Here is a 24,122-nt window from a genome sequence, read left to right on the forward strand (position 1 = left end):
TTTGTGAATACTGTACTTGCCTCTCTAACTTACGGCGGCGTAGCGTATATGAGATGCGCTACGCCCGCCTAAAGTTAGGCACAGCTACCTGAATCTGGCTATATATGTTTTGCACTATAACTGCACTGAGCACTTTATCTTGTTTACTAAAATTATGATATTGATTGTATTAATGTAGGCACTTTATTATTAATTGTTTATTGGAGCAGCGCTGAGTATAATATTTATTTTCATTCACTTGGGTTCTTTTACCTTGCACTACAGCAGCAGCCCAAAAATACACATTTATATTTTTATTGATTTAAGAAATTGTCTCCGTAGCACGGGTATTTTCATAATTGTTTTACCTTTAGAAGTATTGTCAGAACTAATGCTTAACTCTTGCTTATCTTTTCAGGTCACGTTCAAGTGGTATTTCATTGTACATACTTGTATATAATATTCTGTCATTGCCAAACTGCCTTAACTTGTATTATTATAGAGGAGTTCTTTTGCTAAACTAGGATTGTTATTCAAAGCTCAGTTGATGTATTAGCTCCTCTCAGCAATAAGATATTATTTGAAGTACTCCAGTAAACATTATAAGAATATAAATACACTAAGTTGTTTGACTTATTACTTCAAGGTGGTACAAAGATGTCTGAACCCAGAGTGTCAGGTGGGTTGGAATGTTTACAGGGTCATGGTGATGCAGATGAGCAGGTAAATCCAAGCAGTCCCCAAGGGTGTCGTGCTACATATATAAATGCAGAAACAGCACTATGAACAGTGGGTCTCCAGAAGGTATCTTATAAAAAAATTCACCACTATACATTTACAAGGATTCTTTATTTCTTAAAGGCTAGAAGGTACATGAGGCTGTCACAGTGCCTGCTGTTGAGTGCTGATCTTAGTTTCCCTGAATTTTCAATGTAATATGTCATCTTTACAATTAAGTAAATCTAGGATTTGTTAAAGGTCACCAGAAAAAGTGCTTAAAAATACTTCTTTAAAATGAACTTTTAAGGCTAACTTTGACAGTTTTGAAGCTACTCTTTCGCTATCTGTGGCATCAAAATTCAGTATCGTGTCAGGGTTTGGTTCAGTTCACAGGGCTGTCGGGTTCACTTTACAAGTGGAACTTTTCTGCTTGTTGCAGATTTCACCCTAACACATGAAATCTTTATAAGGAAATTAACACTTTCAAAATGCATCACAGCTGGACAGATTCAATGGAGCAAGACACATGGGGCTATTTATTTGTTAGTTGTTTCCGCTGAGCTGAACTGAACTTCACCAGGAACCTGTAAACAGAGGAGAAGACAATAAATTAATGATGAGGTAAGAAATAAGGCAAAGCTCATGAAACAAAGATGTCCGGAGTCTGAGTATAAAAACAGCCCAAGGAGAATTGCGAAAAAATATTACGCAAGAGCAAGCTTCATTCTTAAAATTATGATGTCCGAATAATTAGAAAAATACCAAAGAAATATTTTTTTTAAAGAATTATTATTAATAAGTAAGCAGAGACGCAATTAGTAATTTACTGACACAAGACATTTGACCAAATGATAAAGTAACCTAAAGCCTCGTACAGACGGTACGATTGTTGGCCAACCGAGCGTGCCAGGATCTTGTCTTGCATACTAACGGTACTCAAATTGTCGTTCGACAACACAAACGTAGTCATGTACCAGACTTACTATGAGACTATAAAGAGGAAGTTAGGGGCAAATCCACAAAGCAGATGCGCCGACTTAACTCGAGATTTCTAATTTTACTCCGTGCGTATCTTTGCGCCCGATCCTCAAAACGAAAAATCCGGTTTTTACGTCCTACTTAAAATAATTACTCTGGCGCATCCTCTGACGCAAATTACGCTAGTCACGCCGCTTTATTTGATAGGCAAAGATGCAAATGAGGGAGATAGGGCGATCCTCAAAATTAAGTGTGTGCGCCGTAGATTACGCCGAGTGCGCCGTAGATAACGCCCTGTGCGCACCTGTTAGTTTTCTGGAGCAAAATTAGACTTTATAAAAGCAGCCCTAATTTTACACCAGCCCTGTAAAGGTCTGTTGAAGCAACACGATTTCTGAAGAGCTGCCAACACTTCATTGAGACTGCCAAAATGCCTGGGCCATCAATGATAATAACGGCACTCGCCACTTTACAGGCGCAGAGAAGGAGGAGGGCACAGAGGAGGAGGAGGAGGGCACAGGAGAGGATCTACCGGCCACGCCAAGATCTCTTTGGCATGACTGCGTCTGAGGTCATTGGCCACTTCAGATTAAACCAGGAAGCCATCCTGGACTTAACCAGGATCCTGCAGGATGATCTGAACACCCCAACCCAACGATCCCATGCCCTGCCAGCTCATATTAAAGTTATGGCCACCCTGCATTTTCTGGCCACTGGGTCTTTTCAGAGAACATGTGGAGGTCTGGCTGGGATGGTACAGTCCTCGATGAGCAGGTGTGTGCACCAGGTTGTCCCTGCAATACTGAGACGCATGGGCAGTCAATTTGAAAAGCCCACCCAGGAGGACCAGCGAATGAAGAGCATGGCTGATTTCTATCAGATTGCTGGATTCCCACGGACCATCGGGGCCATTGACTGTACCCATGTGGCACTACAGCCCCCCCATGAAACAGAGCACCTGTTCAGGAATCGAAAAAACTGGCATTCAATCAATGTCCAGGTAATCGTGGATGCCCATGGCCTCATCTGGCATGTCTGTGCCAAATTTCCAGGTTCGTGCCATGACAGCTACATCTTTAGGCAGACCAACATAGCACGTGAATTGGAGCAGAACGTGTATGGAGACAGCTGGCTGGTTGGTGAGTGACATGTGTGTCAGGTATGTCCCCCCCCATGATGCAGACATCACATGGGGCACATGCATGACTAATATCCTCCTGTCTTTTGCCTTCCAGGTGACTCTGGATATGCCCTGGGCCCTCACATGATGACCCCATTCCGGAACCCCCAAACCCCAGGAGAGCAACGCTACAACGAGGCTCATATTCGCACCCGGGCAGTAGTGGAGCGTACTTTTGGCCTGCTGAAGTCCCGCTTCAGATGCCTGGACAAGACAGGGGGTACACTGCTGTATTCCCCCGACTTTGTGTGCCAAATAATAGGGGCTTGTTGCATTCTTCATAACTTTGCAACGAGAAGGGGACTGGAGATTAACTTGCGTGCTGACCTGACCCCCCACCCAGGCAATCCCCCCCTAGCCCACTCTACCCGGTCTACTGAGGGCACAGTAGCCAGGAGACGCCTGGCAGAAGGCATATTTTCTCAGTAAATGGGCAGAAAAAATGTCACAATGTTTTTTTTTTTTTCGATGCAAACGCACATGAATTATGTGACAATGTTATTATTTGTTTTCACTGCAAACGCACATGAATTATGTGACAATGAGAATGTTGCTTTGCACAGTAAACGCACATGTTTAATGACACATTGAGAATGTTTTTGTCTCTGGAAACGCACATGATTTATGTCACAATGAGAATGCATGAATGCACACCACTGTGGTCCCTAGCACAAACACATCACATGCACATCGAATTGGATTAGATCCAAGTACCCCCCCCCCCCCCCTTTGGTACTTGGGAGCAGTAACGCCCCGCCACGGCTCCAATTATGTCACTGTGCATTCATACACCATTCAGGAACCTAGGATGACTTTTCCCTGGTCCTGGGGATCCCTTCTCCACCAAAACTGAGGGGGACACCCTTATTTTGTCAGGAATGCCACCCCCCCACATTCACACATCATTCACACACATAAAGCAAATCATAAGTACAGTATAATAACCAAAAGTTTTAAATCAAAAAATAAAAAAAAAAAAGTACCCCTGGTATTTAAGTCCGGCGGCGAGTGCTCCGTCTAGGCTGCCCACGGGCAGGGGCACGGGCACGGGCACGGCCACGGGCACGGCCACCTGGAGGATCTTCACGGGGGGGGGGAGCAGGGGAGGGAGTATCTTCATTGGGGGGGGGAGCAGGGGAGGGAGTATCTTCATTGGGGGGGGGAACAGGGGAGGGAGTATCTTCATTGGGGGGGGGAACAGGGGAGGGAGGAGCCTCCCCTGGTGTCTGACCTCCGGCTGGCCTGCCCTCCAAGGCCACTGCTATCCTGGTCAGGCAGGCAGTGATGGCAGCCGTATTGGCCTGGCCAGCCCGGGTGTTCTTCTGCACAGCCCGGGTGTTGTCCTGCACAGCCCGGGTGAGGGCAGTCACCTCCTGGCCCACGCCTGTTGTGGCGGTATGCAGGGACCACAAACAGGTGATGACACCCAATGAATTGGTGGCCACATCACTGAGTGACTCCCTCATTACATCCAGGCTGTGCTCCATCTTGGCCATAGTTTTTTTGATGTCACCCAGACTGCGGGTCTGCTTGGCATTGTCCCTCAGCAGACTGGCCGGCATATGCTCAGACCCCACCCTGGTGTCCTGGGTCGCCATCCTGCCTGCCCCTGAGGCTTGTGGCCAGGTAGGAGGGGATAGAGTGACCCTTGTGGGTTGCGGCATGTTGTGGGAGGAGTGGGAGGGGCTACCCCTGATGGTGGCCTGACTGGTGCCAGCCTCTGGGGGATCCTCTGGGGTAGCCTCAAGGGGAGCCTCTGGGGTAGCCTCAAGGGGAGCCTCAAGGGGAGCCTCTGGGGTAGCCTCAAGGGGAGCCTCAAGGGGAGCCTCTGGGGTAGCCTCAAGGGGAGCCTCAAGGCTAGCCTCAAGGGTATCATCAAAGGTCATCAGATCAGTGGCAATAATGATTTCCCGGCCAATCTGGAGATCTTCTTCCTCCTCCCCCTCATCCTCCTCCCCCTCATCCTCCTCCCCCTCAGCCTCCTCATGAGGGGAGGTTTGGCCACTCCCCTCCCCTGGGGACTCCTCAGCAGCCTCCTGTCTTTGGGGTGGTGCAGCAGCCTGGCCTGATGGCCCAGCAATCTCCTGGTCATCTGTGGAAGACACCAAACAATCACAGGTTTGAGGATCCACACACTTGCCACATGTTCCCTTCCCCCACCCACACATGCTAATCACCAAAAAAACAAAAAAAAAACCTTACCTGGCCTCACAGGAACATCAGACTGATAACCAGGCAGGCCCACCACCTGCTCTGGCTCGAAACACCGGGCCACTGCCCATTCCTCCTCAGTCAGCCGGATGGGGCATGGTCCCCCTCCTCCAGTGCCCCTCCTATGCGCAGTGAGCTTGGCCACCTTATTGCGGACCACGCTCCTCAGATCATTGATCTTTTTCTTAATGCCAGCGGGGGTCCTCGTCTCCCCTCCCCCCGCCGCATTTATGTGATCTGTGATTTTGGCATATATCCTCTTCCTTTGGGCCGGGGAGGTGTTCCGGCTATCAGGCCCATGTAGATATCTTCCATATTGTATGACATACCTGGCTAGGATTTGCTTTTCAACATGTGAAAAATTCAGCTTCCTGCGTTTGGGGGCCATCACAGACACCACCCAGCAACAAGAAGCCAAACAGGACAAACACACAAAAATACACACACAAGCAGACAGCTACTACAAAGTCAAATACAAACACACAAAAACCAAACACAAAATCCAAGCAGAACAAAAAAAAAAAACCTAAAACAATCAAACAAAAATTACACTTATCACAAACAAACAACAACTACTATCTACTACTCCTCCAACACTTCTCTATCAAACACAACTTACCAACAAACACTGACAAACTAAGAGCAGAAGCAAATTGCTCATGGAAGGGAACACAGGGAAATACTTTTGCAAATGAAGTGTGTTTGACTGGAGCTAGTTAAGCACAGTGCGATCCTCAAACTAAGTACACTTGGCCTTTTACCTATCTCACTGATTGCGCCAAGCAAAGTTCTGCACATGCGCAGTGAGCAGCAGATTCGTGCGCGCATGCGCAGTACGGCCGGACCTTCATTTGCATGGGGTCACGGCTCATTACAATGAAGCACGCCCACTTCCTTCCCACTTGCCATAACCCCGCCTTACGCCTCTGTATTTACGTTACGGCAGGCGCACTTTTGGGCGCAAATGCGCTGTGGATACGGCAATTACGACACCAACTTAGGGCGCCGTAACTTAAATGACATAAGTTAGTAAAAACTTATTTTGCGCCGCTGGCTGTGGATTTGGCCCTTAATTTCTCCAGTGCCACCCTTTGGGCTCCTTCTGCTAATTTCGTGTTAGTAGAAGTTTGGTGAGTGTTGATTCGTGCTTTTCAGTTCGTTTCTGAATGGCCGTTCGTCAAACCGCCATGTTGCGTGATCGGAGGAGAGAACATGTGATTATTGGGCTAGGAGTTATTGCTTTGACCCAAGTCCAGTCCAGGAACAGGAGGAGGAGTTCTTGGACCAAAAATCGGTTGCTTAATCGTGAACAATTATGTCATATGCCATTCCTGCGGGAGCTCCAGAAGAATAATCCGGATGATTTTTGAAATTATCTCCGGATGACGGATCCCTGCTTTCACCACCTCTTGGCATTGGTGACCCCCTATATTAAGAAGAAGGACACATGTATGAGGCTTTCCATCACTCCAGAGCACAGGCTCATAGGCACCTTGTGGTTCTTGGCAACAGGCAGAAGTCTTCAGGACCTCAAGTTTACTACTGGGATCTCCCCCCAGGCTCTGGGAGTCATTATTTCAGAGACCTGCTCAGCCATCATTCAAGTCCTGCAGAAGGACTATATTAGGGTAAGTTTTTACCTTTAAGATCACATTCTATGTATTTATGTTTGCTAATGTATTTTATTAATTTGTTGATTGCATAAATATCAAAATTGTAACATGCTGTGAATGTCCTCTTTGTCCTCATGCATGCTGTAAGTTTTTCCTGCTCTTTTTTGGCCTACATGCATATTTTCCTTCAATAACCTCCCTAGCATGTTATCCTGGGCCCATACACACCTAGCCTGGTAACTTAACAAAGTTTTTTGTCAGCTACATTTTGGGGCTTACCCTAAACAACCCCTAAAATGTGTATAAATGTCATTGTTGTCTAAATGAGCGTACTAACGGTAAGAATTTAGGACAACAGTCTGTCAACAGACAATCCCCTTCAAACAATCGTACCGTGTGTACGAGGCTAAAGTCCTTGCTAGAGCAACTACTTAGAACACTCCTTAAGCTGTCTATAGATGAATTGAAACTTGGTGGATTTAGCAGGAACCAGATGAATTCTGGTCTGTATGTATCTGTTCATGTTTGACAAAATTCATTTATTAGAGCAACTTCTGTTAAAGGGTCACTAAAGGATTTTTTTTTTTAGCTAAATAGCTTCCTTTACCTTGCTGCAGTCCTGGTTTCATGTCCTCATTGTTCGTTTTTGCATTCATGTTGCTGTAAATCCTCTCTGTTCTGGACACTTCCTGGTTGCCTGTTTCCTGATGACCACAGTACTGGGAGATTTCTCACGGTGGTCACTAATCAAGGAGGTGTGAGTAAAACTAAACTGGATTGGTGCTGAGGAGTTTTAGACAAAGTATCACTGCTCTCTATTGGCTGACTGCCCTCTAGTGGCTCTCTGTACATCAGAGAACCAGGAAACAACAGCAAAAACGAAACTACACTGCAGGCACATTATATGATTGTTTTTTTATCTATTTTTAATCATTTTTAAAAGGAATCAGTTAACTATTATGTCTCTATGCCCTGTAAACAGTCATTTCAGCAAAAAAAATAATTTCCTTTAGTGACCCTTTAAGGCCGGGTTCACACTATGCTACACGACAGCTGTACGACTTTCATCCTACTTTGCTCTGCGACATCAGTCCTACATTGGTCTTACATCCATCCGACTTTCATGAACAGGATATGACTTTGATCCGACTTTGTGACAGTCTGACTTGTTCTCTGACCAATCAAAACAATCCCAGAGTGAGATAAATTCCCTTTACTGCTGCTGTAATCACAATGTCAGATGGCAAAAGTCGATGGTAAGGACATAGCTCCTACTTTGGTCCGACTTCAATGATATTCAATGGGCTGAAGTAAGATCAATGTCGGACCAAAGTAGTACAGGGAGCATTTTCAAAGTCGGACCGACTTGTGTCGGACCAGTTAAGATGGCTCTCATAGGGAAACATTGGGGTAGATTCAGAAAGAATTTACGCCGGCGTATTTATTGATACTTCGCGTAAATTCAAATCTGCGCCGGCGTATCTTCTTTCTGTATTCAGAAAGCAAGATACGCCGACATTAGCCTAAGATCTGTAATTCCGTCGTATCTTAGGGTGTATTCTCACGCTGGCCGCTAGGTGGCGCTTCCATTGTTTTCGGCGTAGAGTATGCAAACTAGATACGCAGATTCACATGTACATGCGCCCGGCGGTAGTTTTTTACGTCGTTTGCGTAAGGCTTTTTACGGCGTAACGTTGCTCCTGCTTCTATGAGGCGCACGCAATGTTAAGTATGGACGTTGTTCCCGCTTCGATTTTTGAATTTTTTACGTCGTTTGCGTAAGTCGTTCGCGAATAGGGCTGGACGTAATTTACATTCACGTCTAAACCAATACGTCGTTGCGGCGTACTCTGGAGCAATGCACACTGGGATATGTACACGGACGGCGCATGCGCCGTTCGTACAAAAAGGCCAATCACGTCAGGTCATCATCGATTTACATAAAACACGCCCCCCTTCCACATTTAAATTCTGCGCGCTTACGCCGGCCCCATTTACGCTACGCCGCCACAACTTACGGAGCAAGTGCTTTGTGAATACTGCACTTGCTCCTGTAAGTTGCGGCGGCGTAGCGTAAATACGATACGCTGCGCCGCCGTAAGCTAAAGCGCAGCTACCTGAATCTAGCCCATTGATTTTCACACGTCATGCGACATGAGCTTCCAATGTCGGAGCGTTTGTCGGACAAGTGTGAACCCGGCCTGAATGGGAACATTGGACCAGCATCAACAACAGCACCCAATCAGCTACAGCTGCTAATAAGTATATTCCGAGTCCCGCTCTCAAAATACAATGTCCTAGCAGGGGAGCTTCAGTTATCCACCTTGCTTGTGTGTATGAAGAAATCTGGTGGCTAAATGAAAAAAAAAAAAAGATCCATCTATGGCCAGCTTTATACGGCAAGAACATAATTTTCAGAATATATAATAGCATACTATGTGCAGCTTACCAAATTAGAAACAGGCATAGAATGTTAATAGACTAGATTTAGTTGAAGAAAGATACAATGGTCTTCACTAGCCAGAACACACTGTGCCACAAGACAGAGTTATAACAGGTAGAAAGGCTTGTTGTACTTAGACAATAATCTGTCTCACCGCATTCCTTTAAATAGCAGTGACAGCATAAATTTCAAGTGGCGTAAGTGGCTAGGCTCTGACCTTGGCAATCATGGCACCCTAAGCTATATTCTATAGAACCCAGTGAGAAATATGGCTCTGCTACATAAGCATGTGTTTGAAGCCTCGCTACAAAATGTAAACGTAATGCATTGAAACAAATTAACTATAATAGAAATGTATGATTGAATGTATTAAAAAGTGTATGTAAGCAAAAAAATCTGATAAATGTCCCCCCCTGCTGTATAATGCATAACTGCATTAGTCATGGGCAAACCTTTCCAGTGGTTAGACAAATCTTGTTCAAAATTCATCAAACTCAGAGGTAAATGCCTCTGAATTCATAAGGCGTAAATCTTGTAAAAATCTTGCGATTTTAAGGGCTACTTCTGTATATTAACTACTTTTTGGATATTTAAATATAAATGCCATAAATCTATCCTATAGTTTGTAGACGATTGTCAGGGACTGCAGACATCATACAAGAGATGGTCAGAGACTGCAGACGTGGTACAAGAGATGGTCAGAGACTGCAGACATGGTACAAGAGATGGTCAGAGAATGCAAACATGATACAGATGATGGTCAGAGACTGCAGACATGATACAGGAGATGGTCAGAGACTGCAGATGTGGTACAAGGGATGGTCAGAGACTGCAGACATGGTACAAGAGATGGTCAGAGACTGTAGACAAGGTACAAGAGATGGTCAGAGACTGCAGACATGGTACAAGAGATGGTCAGAGACTGTAGGCATGGTACAAGAGATGGTCAGAAACTGCAGACATGGTACAAGAGATGGTCAGAGACTGTAGACATGGTACAAGAGATGGTCAGAGACTGCAGACATGGTACAAGGGATGGTCAGAGACTTCAGACATGGTACAAGAGATGGTCAGAGACTGCAAAAATGGTACAAGGGATGGTCAGAGACTACAGACATGGTACAAGAGATGGTCAGAGACTGCAGACATGGTACAAGGGATGGTCATGGTACAAGGGATGGTCAGAGACTGGAGACATGGTACAAGAGATAGTCAGAGACTGAAGACATGGTACAAGAGATCAATGCAGCCTCATCAGTGCCCATCATTGCAGCCTCACTGTACATTTCAGCCCCACTTTTGTATATAAATGCAGCCCCACTTTGTATATGTATGCAGTCCCACTTTTGTATATAAATTCAGTCCCACTTTTGTATATAAATACAGTCCCACTTTTGTATATAAATGCAGTCCCACTTTTGTTTATAAATGCAGTCCCACTTTTGTTTATAAATGCAGTCCCACTTTTGTATATAGATGCAGTCCCACTTTTGTATATAAATGCAGTCCCACTTTTGTATATAAATGCAGTCCCACTTTTATATATAAATGCAGTCCCACTTTTATATATAAATGCAGTCCCACTTTTGTATATAAATTTAGTCCCACTTTTGTAAATAAATTCAGTCCCACTTTTGTATATAAATGCAGTCCCACTTTTGTATATAAATGCAGTCCCACTTTTGTATATAAATGCAGTCCCACTTTTGTATATTAATGCAGCCCCACTTTTGTATATTAATGCAGCCCCACTTTTGTATATAAATGCAGTCCAACTTTTGTATATAAATTCAGTCCCACTTTTGTATATGAATGCAGTCCCACTTTGTCTATGAATGCAGTCCCACTTTTGTCTATGAATGCAGTCCCACTTTTGTAAATAAATTCAGTCCCACTTTTGTATACAAATGCAGCCCCACTTTTGTATACAAATGCAGCCCCACGTTTGTATACAAATGCAGCCCCACTTTTGTATATAAATGCAGTCCAACTTTTGTATATAAATTCAGTCCCACTTTTGTATATGAATGCAGTCCCACTTTGTCTATGAATGCAGTCCCACTTTTGTCTATGAATGCAGTCCCACTTTTGTATATAAATGCAGTCCCACTTTTGTATATAAATTCAGTCCCACTTGTGTATATAAATACAGTCCCACTTTTGTATATAAATACAGTCCCACTTTTGTATATAAATGCAGTCCCACTTTTATATATAAATGCAGTCCCACTTTTATATATAAATGCAGTCCCACTTTTGTATATAAATTCAGTCCCACTTTTGTAAATAAATTCAGTCCCACTTTTGTATATAAATGCAGCCCCACTTTTGTATATAAATGCAGTCCCACTTTTGTATACAAATGCAGCCCCACTTTTGTATACAAATGCAGCCCCACTTTTGTATACAAATGCAGCCCCACTTTTGTATACGAAAGCAGCCCCACTTTTGTATATTAATGCAGCCCCACTTTTGTATATTAATGCAGCCCCACTTTTGTATATTAAGGCAGCCCCACTTTTGTATATAAATGCAGTCCAACTTTTGTATATAAATTCAGTTCCACTTTTGTATATGAATGCAGTCCCACTTTGTCTATGAATGCAGTCCCACTTTTGTCTATGAATGCAGTCCCACTTTTGTCTATGAATGAAGTCCCACTTTTGTCTATGAATGCAGTCCCACTTTTGTCTATGAATGCAGTCCCACTTTTGTATATGAATGCAGCCCCACTTTGTATATGAACGCAGCCCCACTTTGTATATGAACGCAGCCCCACTTTGTATATGAATGCAGCCCCACTTTTGTATATGAAGCCCCACTGTGCATGGCACTCACCATGGCATTGCCTTGATCACACACAGCAGGTATCTCCTCTCCCGACGTGTGTCATGGAACAAACAGGAGCTGTAGGTCTGTGTTCGGCAGGGCAGTGTGCTCTAGCAAGGTCCCCCCCTAGACTGGCTTGTGTGATAGACAAAACACTGATTCAATCAGTGTTCCATCTCCATCTACTATCACACAAGCAGGTCTAGCACAGGCAGCACAGCCGAACAGAGATCCAGCTCTCACACACAGCGAGAGATGCCCGGTGTCATACACGCAGGAGAGAGGGGGAGCGCTGCAGTCAGCTACAGCTCAAAGCAGCCTCAGGACAGGCAGCCTACCTGGCTGGGCTAGTGGCCCTGGTGATGAGAGAGAGTGAGAGACTCGGCAGTGGCAGCTGTAGGCACCGCAAAGCAGTTTTTAAAAAAAATTATAAAAAAAAAAAAAGCCAATGTGACATGATTGTCTCGGGGGGGGGGGGGGCAATTGCCCTGTTGCTGGATCCGCCGTTGGAATGAGCTTGGTGTCATTCTGGGAGCATGTGAGTGCATCATGTGTCACAGAGGTGTATTTAGGTTTTGTGCTGCCCTAGGCCTGACTAAACTCATGCGTCCCCTAATTTAAATATGACCCACCCCTTCCTGTTTAAGACACGCCCTATCATCTGTAAACCACACCCCTTCCACTTTCGGCTCCACCTTTTCCTGTTAGAGCTCCGCCTCTTACTTTCTGTACATTAGCACACTCACGCACCAGTCACTCCATACTTACATCAATCAATCAATCCAGTTGGCTCCTGTCTAAATTGTTGCCCTTACCATGTGTATGTATGTATGAATGCTAGTTAGGGACTTTAGATTGTAAGCCCCTTGAGGGCAGGGACTGATGTCCGCCTCTGGTATGACATGCACCCAGTCTGGCCAATCACCGGCCATTTAATGCGGGCGTCAGTCGCTCCCTCCCCCTGGCCAAATATGCCCCATGTATGTTGCTAGCGCAAGTGCCGCGCTACAGGCCGCCGCGCCAGGGGCTAAATTTATGAGGGAGCTGGAAGGCGGCTGTGGAAGCCGATTAAATAAAAGGACGGATCAGGGGTCTTTTTTTTCGTGCGGGGGGCGGCTTTGGTGCCCGTGCCGCCCCCAGCAAAGTGCCGCCCTAGGCCTAGGCCTTGTCGGCCTAGGCCAAGATACATCCCTGATGTGTCATTTGAGCTTTGCTTAATAAAGACATTTATTGCGCTACTAGGACATGTGCTTCCCTGGTCTGTTTTTGTTTTGATTGCACACACTTGTTTTAGTTTTTCAATTGAAGGGATGGCTGCAAAGACTCTGATATAGTGAAGGCTGCAACACTGGTTCGGAGCTTTTTTGGCTGGTCACACCTGAGCGTGAGACTGTGAACAGTGGTGATCTGGTTAATAGCAAATGTGATTTTTGTGATTGTGATTAAACATCATGAGACTGTCCATACAATAACAGAACTGTTAACCAGAGGTTGTACGTGTTTGTTAATGGAATACAAATGAAAGGTTCTGACTGTTCAGCTCTATATTACCTTCTAGTCAGGGTCTCTTTGATAATCAAAAATTGGAATTCATTACACAAAAACAAATTCCTGCTGTATTTTTGTACTGTTATTTCAACAAACACCAAATTCAAAAAGTGGCAACATATTTACTAGACATAAATATACATTTCTATTCACTAGTAGTACAGAATGTTTTAAACGGCATGAATAGTTGATTGCCACAATTGAAAATTTGACAATAACAATAGATGCAAACAATGGAAAACCCCAGCTGTGCTAAGCTATGATTTACAAACTGCTTACTTACAAAGGAAAACTCCACCACAGAGTTGCTTTTAATTCATGCAGTTTAAAACATTCTGTGTTCCTGATTAGCAGGAATCACAGATCTCTCTCTTTCTGTCTGAAAGAACGACGGTCTGCCTTGTTTACATAGGAAAAAGTCATGTACAGTTATGTGATTGTGCACTTAAAGGGGTTGTAAAGGTACATTTTTTCCCCCTAAATAGCTTCCTTATCAGTAATGCAAGGCTTTCTCCCTGGTGTGGAAGGTCTTGCTCGCCTACTCCCTTGGACTACAGGAGAGTCAGGACGCCCACTAACACACAGCTCCTTTCTCTATCTGAGAGCATCCTGACTCTCCTGTAGTCCAAGGGAGGGGGCGAGCACGACACTCCACACCAGGGAGAAAGCCTTGCATTATTGTGTGGAGTTACAGACAGAAGAACAGGAAGTGAGAATTTCTCAGAAGAAATAAGGACATTTAAAAGCAAAATCGAAGGATGAGGTAAGTGAAGGAGGACTGTACTAAGGTAAAGGAAGCTATTTAGGAAAAAAATGTTACCTTTACAACCCCTTTAAGGGTCACTCTGCCGCAGTATATGTACGTGGGATGGTCCTTAAACGGGTTGTAATGGTAAAAAAAAAATCCCCTAAATAGCTTCCTTTACCTTAGTGCAGTCCTCCTTCACTTACCTCATCCTTCCATTTTTGCTTTTAACCTCCCTGGCGGTATGATTCTGTCTGGAATTACGTACCAAAAGCGGTACAATTATTTTGCAAGGAAATTTGGCGTTTTATACTGTAGGCCTGTAATTCATAGGAATAACTCATTTAAATCTGACCAAACAAGAGTCTAGTAGGCATCCCGGGTATGAATTTTTTTTAAAAACAAAATGATAAATTATAATATAATAAATAATTATAAATAATTATAACAAATAATAATATAATTATAATAAAAATTATTCAATAATGTAATCAACTCAAAATCACTGAAATTTGCTCAGTTGCAGAATTGTCGCTGTCATTACTTTTATTTTTTTATGATGAATTTCCCCACAAATCGCTATCGCACAATTCTGCAAGTGATTATAATTTATTATCGCTGTTTTCTAGCTGCTCTAAAACCATTTTTGACATAAAGGGACACTTTTGGTTGCTATGGACAATCTACAGTTTGCAGTCAGAAAGAACAGTTTTTATTATATAAAATGACATGTAGGGCACTGGGCAGACCACTAGGGACAAGGGGTGTGTGTATTTTACATACAGTACTGTAATCTATAAGATTACAGTATACTGTATGTAATGTGTTTGTTTCCTTTTTCGGATCTGGCGCTGTTCTCCGCCCCCGTGCGTCGTAACGTCGCAGGGAACGGAGATCGGCGGCACACGGGGACACTGTGAATCGAGCGAGGACCCGCTCGCTCACACAGCAGGGATGCATTGCAGGATCCGGGGACAAGGTAAGTAACTTTGTCTGTGGATTCTGCCAAAGGTAAGCCGCGCCACTGCATGCTCTGCACATCTACCCCGAGCGTGACTCGGGGATACCGATAGAAGCATGAACAAAACACCCCGAGTCACGCTCGGGGATACTGCTAAGCAGGTTAAATGTCTTATTTCTTCTGAGAAATCCTCACTTCCTGTTCTTCTGTCTGTAACTCCACACAGTAATGCAAGGCTTTCTCCCTGGTGTGGAGTGTCGTGCTCGCCCCCTCCCTTGAGTCGGGACACTCTCTACGTTGCAGATAGAGGAAGAAGCTGTGTGTAAGTGGGCGTCCTGACACTCCTGCTTGCCCACTCCCACCTCAAGGGAGGGGGCGAGCACGACACTCCACACCTTGCATTACTGAGTGGAGTTACAGAAAGAAGAACAGGAAGTGAGGATTTCTCATAAGAAATAAGGACATTTAAAAGCAAAATCGAAGGATGAGGTAAGTGAAGGAGGACTGCACTAAGGTAAAGGAAGCTATTTAGGGGGAGAAAATTACCTTTACAACCCCTTTAGGTTGTTAAGGGGATGTGGCAGGGGGTGTCCTATGCTAAATTTTGCTAATTGGTGTCACTCGTTCCCATCTAAAAAAGTTGGAAGGTATGCTACAGTGAAAGAGGATGGGGAGGGGGGATTGTTTTAAAGCTCATTTACTGCTTCTTCAGAATGTGCAAATATGGATTGTCCATCACCTGACCACAGTTCTACTTTTTTTTGTTTTATTTAATATTATGGAAGATAGATGAGAACACTGTGACTTTTGTAATTTTTGCAGGGCATGGATGGATCTGCAGGTTCTGTTGGGGGTCTCTCATCAATAAAGTCCCTGAGAGATCTGAGCTGCCCATATAATATTCAACTTGCCAGCACCCACACAAAATGTAAATAACTTCTTTGTTTGGATTTAGCCTTCACGAGTCTGTTGATGCTTGGCAGGTTTTTAATGTAAAAGTCTGTAAGTTTGTCACTGTACATGGAACAGTTACTTCCCAAACCATCAATCTTTGACAGATTTACTTCCCTGTCATGACAACAATATCAACTGCTATGCAGATCTGTAATTAATCATCTTCTTTCCTTGTTATGTTTTCCTGCTGTAAGCTCTAAAATTCACATGCCAAAATAGGGAAGATGAGCGTTTTTAATAAAAAATATGTAATATCCTCGGATGTACTTATTAATTTGTTTCAGCTAAAACGCTGATAATATCTTTAAGTTAAGAAGCGCTCTCTTCGGTTATGATTAGCGGATGCCAATTGTTTGATTAAATTAGCCTATTCGCTATCTAATTCTAGAGTATTCCTTAAATAAAAATCCCTCTAGGGCAGTGCTCGGGATCTCACGTATTGGTGTAGAAGGAGCACATTGTTTGTGTGATGTTAACTGCTGTGATACGCATCTTAGTTTGACTTACCGATAATTTAAGGAGGATTTGTCCCATTATACTGTAATTTCCTTTTCCAGTATCTGGAAGTTTGTTAATTAACTTTTATATCCACCTACAGATATTCCAGGAGATGCAGAAGCACTGATTTCATGGTGTGTGTTGGGCAACTTACATCCAACAGTAATGCCCCGGACACACGATCAGAATTTCCGATAGCCTAAAATCCGATGGAATTTTTCGTCGGAATTCCATTCAAGCTGTCTTGCATACACACTGTCAGACCAAATTCCGCCCGTACAAAACGCAGTGACGTAAAACACTACGACGAGCCGAGAAAAATTAAGTTCAATGCTTCTGAGCATGCGTCGACTTGATTCTGAGCATGCGTGTTTTTTCTCCTCGGAGTTCCACACAGAGGATCGGAATTTCCCATTGGAAAAAAATAAAACATGTTTTATTTCCAAACTTAGATGAGAAAAGTCAGATGGGGCCCACATATGGTCGGAATATCCGATGAAAAAATTCCGTCTGACTTTTTTCATCGGAAATTCTGATAGTTTGTACAGGGCATAAGAGTAGGAGAAATTAATTCCAGTCTAATGAATATAACCTCTAGACCAGTGGTCTCCAAACTGCGGCCCATGGGCCAGATGTGGCACTTTGCTTGCCTTTATTCGGCCCTTGGGGCATTATTCCTTCTACTGACACCAATAATGAGACACTCTTCCTCCCACTAATACTAATGATGGGGTACTATTCCTTCCACTGATACCAATGATGGGAACACTGTTCCGCCCAAAAATAGCAATCATGGGGCACTATTCATCCCACTGACAGCAATCATGGGGCACTATTCCTCCCACTGAAACTAATGACTGGGTACAATTTCTCCCACTGACACCAATGACAGGGCATGATTTCTCCCACTGATACCAATGACTGGGCATGATTCCCCCACCTACACCAATGATGAAGCATTATTCCTCCCACTAACACTAACAATAGGATACTATAACTCCCACAGACACCAATGATAGGGCACTATTTCCTCCATCGACACCGACAATGGAGCATGATTCCTCCCACTGACACCAATGACAGGGCACGATTTCTCCCACTGACACCAATGACTGGGCACGATTCCCCCACCTACACCAATGATGAAGCATTATTCCTCCCACTGACACTAACAATAGGATTCTATAACTCCCACAGACACCAATGATAGGGCACTATTTCCTCCATGGACACCGACAATGGAGCATGATTCCTCCCACTGACACCAATGATAAGGCACAATTCTTTCTCCTACTGACCACAGGCACCATGTCATTTTCTTACTCCATCTAACCGCCAAACCTGAGGCATTGTTTATGTAGCGCTCTCCCTGACCTCCAGAGGCTGGGTGGTGACTCCCAGAGACAGGGAGGGCGGACATTCCTCCTCAGGGTGCAGGTTACTAGGCATGGTGGGTGTTATTCAAGGTGGAAAGATGGGCACCAGTCACTTTTAAAAATGAACAAAGACAGGTTTATTTCTTCTAACAGGAAAATGTGAAAGAAAGGGTAGGGCACAGGACACCCTTAGGAAAATGCAATAGCAAATTGGCAGACTCTTTAGACAAAAATAGAACTATGCAGACAGCTATACAGAAAAAGCCTTTAAGCTGAATTCTGCAATCTGTATTTTGTAACAACTGCTGTCTCCTATAGCAACAAGCTTAACTCACAGTTACCCGCTGGATTCTTTGGATAAGTTCTCTCTTGAAGCTTTCCCAGCCACTTCACAGTCCCCGACTGATAAAGCATCTCCTCTGGTACTCCTTCAAAACTCCATCCCTCTACACATGCCTCCGGCAACAAGAGTAGTTGACCCTCTTCCTCTCCTATGCCTCCTGGCAACAGCCAGGCTTTCTCTGACAGAGACCCTGACACATGTGGCAAGACCCTAGGCTTTAGGCCTACACCTCTGCTGGTGCTCCGCACACACCCACCCAGGCCTCAGCCCAGGTGGAAAAGAACCCAGATCACCTGACCTTCTCTGAATAAATACATTCTCCCAGCATCCTAGGCAGCCAAAGAAACTCCTGCTGATTGGCTGAGAGAAGAATATACACTCATAACCTGAATCTACTATAATTCATCACACTGATGCCAAAGGTAACAGTTGCACCTATTGACAAAAGGGACAAATCACAGTTAACACCAGGCTTAGTAGAAACCCATTAGATCAATAGACTACAAATTAGCCAGGCTAACTACCACCTAGCACAGCTAAATTTACTATCAGTCCTGTTTAGGACAAGGGTGCTACATTTAATTCCACTGACACTAGGACATTTTCAACTTTGGCTGGCGGCACCCTGGCCCCCCTAAAGTCTGAAGGACAGTAATCTGACCCTTTGTTATTAAAGTTTGGAGACTCCTGCTCTAGACAGATATGCAAAGAACCTGCTATCTAGATTTAAAGTGCTAAAGAACAGGAATACCAGAGTGGGGTGGGATTTAGTAAGACTCAGAAGCTGCACTCAACTCTTTAAAGCGGAGTTCCAACCACAATTAGCATTGTTTAAATGTATGTCCTTTCATCCTGCGTTTTTATAATATAAATCTGGTCACTTACTATTTTACAATCCGCCGCCGATCCGCATAGGTATTCAAAAAAGATAGTTTATAAAACTATATCTACACCGTTGTCATTTTGCTTGTGGGCATTGTGAAGCCTATAGACACTTACTTCCTGGAAGTCTTGGATGGGGAGTGATAATTGGACAGCGCACTGCATCCTGGGAAATGATGACACACATTTCCCAGGAGCATTAGAGGGAGATGATGTCAGAATCCTAGGTGCTTTCAAAGGCAGATTTTGTGGGACCGCATAGCAACAGGCATTTCCAGATGAGTAAAAAATGTTTTTTTTTATTTTTTAGTCGTAAGCTACAATTTAAAGCAAAATAGTTTTTTTTATGGAACCTCCACTTTAAGTAAGACGTGCATCTAAAGATGTACAGCGTTTGTGTGCAACCTGCTATGAAATCCTTAGAATTCCCCAACAGTGGTTGTGAGCTGTGTGAAAGATGATACAGTGGTGAAAGTAGGCCACAGCCTGGTATGAGCAGGCCCTGTGAACGCCGCAGAGGTGTATAACAGTTGGATGCAACCAGCATATACCACTCACTTGAGTGTGACTTGTGCCAGCCCTCCCAAGGACCACTTACTAGTTCATTCTGTGTGCAGCAACCCCTTCCCCTGGACAGAAAGCCCTGTTATAACCACAGTACAGCCTAACTTTTACAGTCACTAAATCATTATTTATTTTTGTCACACAGCCAAGACTTTCTTTTTAGTTACTCCAGTTCAATTCTTCCACACTGCCAAGACTTTCTTTTTAGTTACTCCAGTTCAATTCTTCCACACTGCCAAGACTTTCTTTTTAGTTACTCTAGTTCAATTCTTCCACACTGCCAAGACTTTCTTTTTAGTTACTCCAGTTCAATTCTCCCACACTGCCAAGACTTTCTTTTTAGTTGCAGGTGTCTAAGCGTTCCACACTGCATGCACTCAACAAAGTAACAGTCTACAAAGAAAATGACCCACTTATAAGCCATTCAATGTTATCATTATCATCACCCCACTGTGGTTTCTGTGCATCATATTCCCTTGTCATGTGAAGCAAGCACTGGCTAAGCGGTATTGTAATAGACTAGTTTGGAAGAATAGTTGTTTTTGAAGTGCTACATGATAAGTAACCCAGCGTAGGCATCACAAAATGGAAATCAGCATGAAACCTGAAAAAAGTAAGGATTTTACAGCACATCAAGCACTATGTAACACTGTAACAGCATCTATTAACAGTGTGTTTGAATATCCTGTATGCACGCAAGTCTTTTAACTGGTCACAGGAACTCAAAAGTGCTTATGGAATCACCAGTTGACAAATAAAAATGATCTACCTATTGAATGACATAAGAGTAAAATTACAATCTAAATGCCATGCTATGGCAAATAATCATAAAGTTATTAATTTCCCTTTTGACTAAGTAAAAAAAAATGCAAATTTTAGATTTAGGATTACCTTTCTTCCATTGAAAGGGACTCTTTCGGTTTACCACAAAGTCCTGTTGAAAGTTAACTGCTATAGATGAATTCCTTCACCCACCTTTCTGGTGGCCTGTGTCTCCTACCCCACATCTTTGTTTCATTGTGGCAGGCTCTACGAGGTTCTTTGGTTGGGGAGGCAGGCATCTTACAACACTAAAATGTGGATTGAATAAAAAAAAAAAAGACTTGATTACCCCATCCACACATTCTCTGTGGATGGGGGAACCCTCAATGCTTAGCCTTTGTATTCTGACAGTGAGGAGACTTCCCCAAAATCAGAAAACACTTGATTAATGCTGCCAGCCATAGCCGGTGAGCAGTCAAGTTTGTCTGCTCTGGAATTAAAGGTTGGTAGGCATACCCCTTTCCTCTGGTGGCTCGTTTAGCTTAATTTAAAAAAGTTGTTCCACAATGACAGTAGTTTTATTTATGTTCTTTGTTTTCTTTCATATTCATTTTAAAAGATGCCAGAGTGGTGTGCACTGATAGTTATGCTCTGTATTCTGTTTTGTTATTTTATCATGGAAAAACCTCTTTCAATGTCCGTATTGCTGTGTGATAGAACCAAAAGGTGTTTCATAATTCACCAAAGCAGTGGAACATGCGGTAATCCTGTAATAACCAAATTATGTTTTGAAATGTGGAACCATAGGCTTTCAATATTATTGAAAGACGTCACTGTTTGATGTCAAAACGTGTTAAGCAGATGTTCTTGTCCGTAGGTGGAATGCACACCTGGTAATGGGTGAAATCCATCTTATTGTAATAGCGGGCCGATCTGTATGATGCTTAATGGATTTTGTAGTGCTTTTTTAAACGTTTTTTAATAAATACAAAAATAGGTTTTATACTATGAAAGACTTCCTCTTCATTTTTATTTTTACCATAGTCCTTGCCTTTTGAATTCACTGGAGAAACATCAGGATCACATTGAGGAGGAGAAAGGATCCGTGCCAGGAGCCACCAAGAAGATCGGGATAGGTTCCCCAATCACCCTAAAGAGATGATGACTTTCCTTGCTGTATAGTAAGGGGGTCATTGACATCTGGTGAGTGCAGTGTGTATTACCAAGCACAAGCTGGAATATTCACTATACAGGATGTCCTGGGAATTGGTGTTCAAGCACTTAAGTTTTTACATTTGCACTTGTCTACTTTAAGGACTTTTGTTATAATTTTTTTATTATTATTATTATTATTTTATTTGCCAATTTATTGCTGTATTCACTATACTTACGTCATAATTGTTTGTTTGTTGTGATAATTTATGGTGGTATATTTCAGATAAGTTTATGCACGTTAATGCAAGCGCTGCCTAGGTAAAGTATTTAATTGGTTGGATTTCCTGTTGGGGATAACAGACAGCAGCTGCATTTACTAAGATTATTGTTTACGGAGGCACAGGTCTTTTGTCAACATATTTACAGGGCCCCAATTATACACATGATTTTTCAAATAATCATCCTTATCACGTTCCGATTTATTCCATTTGCGTTTTCCATTTCTGAGCAAAAGTTCTGTATGTAGCTCCTCCCAGCCTCCCTTACACTTACCTGAGCCTAATCTTGATTCAGGGCTGTGCCCAAGAGCAACGCTTCTCTCGGCTCTCTCTTTCATCACTGGACAGAAAGGCAGCAGCAGAGGCCATTGACTCTTGCTGCTGTCAATCACAGCCTGTAAGGTTAAGGAGAAATTTCAGGGGGAAGTGTAGCAATTAATTTTTATTTTGCCATTAGGGGCACTATCCCTTCCATGATATGGTATAACCATCCAATATGATAGTGGGATAGTGGGACTTTAAACTATATATATTTACAATATTTTATTCAACCATGTTAAAAAGTCACCATTATGGTGATTACGCTAAAATCATTTAACAATACTCATAGTTACAGGTGTCATGTCAGCAAACATTTGTCATATAACATGAAAGTTGGTCGATGTCAAGGTCTACACGTTTCATGGGATCCCCCAATTCTTCAGGACCAAATGACCCCAAATGATGTGATAGATGTTAAATAAATATAATTTAAATATATTTCACATAAACTATAATACAATACATAAATTATAAACATAACAAAATTACATGTTGACAATATTTTATGCATCCTGGGAAGGGTAAGTAGGAAGGCCAACAGAAAAGAAAAAAAACTTACACTTTATATATGTATATTCAAGTATCTAAATGTACATACGTAAATACATACATAAGTGAAAATAAATCAATCAATATTGTCAATTATCTCCAATCTAGTAATTTACCTCTAATCTCCAACTACAATTCAAGGGACCACCCAAAAAAAGGGGGAGAGGAATCTGCCGGTGCCCAGTCTTTTGCCGGTCCATGGGGAGGAAGGGTCCAACAACCTCAGGGAGTAACAGTGGGAAACTTCATAATGAGTTAAGATGATCTGATGTATGTTAAATAATAAAAGGATATCATGCATCAGGATAGAGCATTTCAAAACCGTAATAATAGCATCTAAGTCCCGAACTATTGTCTAATATTTCTTACCCAAATCTTTTAGAAGTAAATCTAAAAATAAGAATCAAAACATATATCCATGTCACTATACTTCAATACACTATTCAGATGCTCTTCCTAGAACAATGCTCTTTCCAAACTTACCCTCACAGGACATCAGACAAAAAGATGGCGGTCAAACATGGCCTTGCAAATGTTTGACCTTATCACAGCCAGTTAGGAAAGAGCAGGAGGCAGGCTGGGTATCAATGGACACACGGAGCATGACTCAGGATTGAGCCTGCATGAGTGCCATCATAGCAAGTGGCTTTCTGTAGGGGCACTTGGCAGGGAGGAGGAGCCTGAAGTGCTGGCAGGGAACACCAGAAGACGAGGATCAGGGGATGCTCTGTGCAAAACCATTGCACAGAACAGGTAAGTATAACATGTTTGTTATTTTAAAAAATAGGTTTACAATCACTAAAAAGTCTCTCCATTTGGTTTGAATTGTGATTTTGATTTATGTTTATTTTTTAACAGAATTGATATGTAAACATATTTTTTTATATGTGTTTTTTGTTTGTTTTTGGATACCTATGCTCCTGAGGAGAAATCACCAAATTAGTGATATATATACTGTGTGTGTATATATATATATATATATATATATATATATATATATATATATATATATATATATATATATATATATATATATATATATATTTATATATATGGATATATTTATATATATGGATATATTTATATATATATCGATATATATATCCTCAGATGATCTGGGTAACATTTATGTCCACTGCATACGTTATAAATGCTCACCTTTGTGAATACAATGTCATTGAATTCTTAGCGATCTCAAACCTGTGAAAAAGTCACTGTCATGCTAATTTGTGC

The 24,122-nt window shown here is 42.7% G+C and overlaps 1 long non-coding RNA gene across 2 annotated transcripts; it reads right to left on the bottom strand.

The window, feature by feature from the left end:
• Positions 1–809: 809 nt before the first annotated feature.
• On the bottom strand, positions 810–23,792 carry LOC120941434. Of its 2 annotated transcripts, none has more exons than XR_005749541.1 (2): positions 23,006–23,792; positions 810–1,283 (listed from the first exon to the last, which is right to left on the bottom strand). It is a non-coding gene; the product is annotated as an uncharacterized LOC120941434 (long non-coding RNA). The 2 variants fall into 2 exon arrangements; XR_005749542.1 differs by lacking the exon at positions 23,006–23,792 and adding an exon at positions 22,294–22,429.
• Positions 23,793–24,122: the final 330 nt, after the last annotated feature.

The sequence above is a fragment of the Rana temporaria genome, chromosome 5 (genome assembly GCF_905171775.1).
Source record: "Rana temporaria chromosome 5, aRanTem1.1, whole genome shotgun sequence".
NCBI classification, from domain to species: domain Eukaryota; kingdom Metazoa; phylum Chordata; class Amphibia; order Anura; family Ranidae; genus Rana; species Rana temporaria.